This window comes from Galeopterus variegatus, unplaced genomic scaffold (genome assembly GCF_000696425.1).
Source record: "Galeopterus variegatus unplaced genomic scaffold, G_variegatus-3.0.2 Scaffold2864, whole genome shotgun sequence".
Taxonomy (NCBI): Eukaryota; Metazoa; Chordata; class Mammalia; order Dermoptera; family Cynocephalidae; genus Galeopterus; species Galeopterus variegatus.
The window spans coordinates 74,702-75,983 of record NW_007728975.1 but is presented as its reverse complement, the minus strand read 5'-3'; the positions used below and the strand labels follow the sequence as shown (position 1 = coordinate 75,983).

The following is a 1,282-nucleotide window of genomic DNA, read 5'->3' as shown; positions in this document are numbered from 1 at the left end:
TAGTAGGAGAGAAGCCGGCATTGAGCAGGTTTCCTGGTGCCTGGCTGGTCTTCCCTTGGGCTGCCTGCCCTACTGGGATATTCTGCAGGAATGTTCATGGTGTCCATTTTTATCAAATTTCTTCTGTACAGTGTTAGGTTGGGAAGCCCAAGTACAATTTACTCTGGTGTCCAAATCTATGAGCCTGGGGACAAACCAGTAGACTCAAACACGTTTAGTCGTCATTAGACATTTGTCATTTCTGTTCTTTAAAATATGTACCTATAAATAAAGGCCCAGAAAAATCTACTAGGAAAATCAAAGCAAGGTTCATGAATCCTTGTTAATCACCTAACAATCAGCTTTGTGAAAGCACACACTAACCCAGCAAAGACTCTGTACCAAAGTAATCTCCACTGCCCTCATGTAACACTCCCACTTCCCATCCAGATTCTTCTCCAAGTAAATTGCACAACATTTATTTGGCAAATGAGCGAATTAGTTGATGAGCCAATGGAAGAGATCTGCACCAGATGTTTGTTCCCAAGGGCAACAGATTTCCCAATATCATTTTTATCTTATTTTCTTATTGCCCCAATTAATTTGCTATCATAACAGGCAGACAGACAATGTCAGCAGCAGCCATCTTCCTACATTTCTATATGGGTGGGAAAAAAAGTAGATGAGCAAACCATGAAAATAACCAGCTTACTAAAATGCTTGATTTTCAGAAGAGTTGAAATTATTCAAAAGTTGCCCAGGACTGGGAGTTAAGAGACCCAGGGGACAAAAGCCATTGTCTTGGCTCTGACACTAACACTTTGGTCTCATGCAGGTAACTTCTCATCTAAGTCCTCAGCATCTTCCTCTGTAAAGTGAAGAGTCTGAATAATCCCAAATTCCTCTTCTCTCCCCTTCTCTCTAAATACATTCTAACATCAAGTTTATGTGAGTTTCTTGGGCTGGATCTTGACCAGAGACCATCATCCATGGAGCTCTGACAAAGTAACCGATACTCAGAGGGCAGGAGTTGCTTTGGACGTGTGTAGTCAATCTTTCAAAAAAGCAAGAGTCCTCAATTAAGCTACCTTAACTCTCTTATTAAACTTAAAATTTTCTCCCTGTCATTTCTGCCTTTCTATGTTGCTCCACCACCTCCCCCCACAAGGAAAAAAAAAAAAAAAAAGAAGAGAAAAATCTTGTGTTTTCTTCCTCCTTGGTTCTTGGAAAATGTGCAATCACTTCCTCTTCTCCTGCAGCTGCCTCCCGTCACCTGCACAAACAAGAACAGAGAGAAACCTCA

General features: G+C 41.2%; 1 long non-coding RNA gene across 1 annotated transcript in view; it reads right to left on the bottom strand.

Moving 5' to 3' along the window:
* Positions 1 to 442: 442 nt before the first annotated feature.
* The window catches only part of LOC103599135, a 9,214-nt gene continuing 8,374 nt past the window's right edge, over positions 443 to 1,282 (bottom strand). Inside the window, exon 2 of the long non-coding RNA XR_551265.1 lies at positions 443 to 1,252. This is a non-coding gene — a long non-coding RNA (uncharacterized LOC103599135). The remainder of the gene's footprint in view (positions 1,253 to 1,282) is intronic.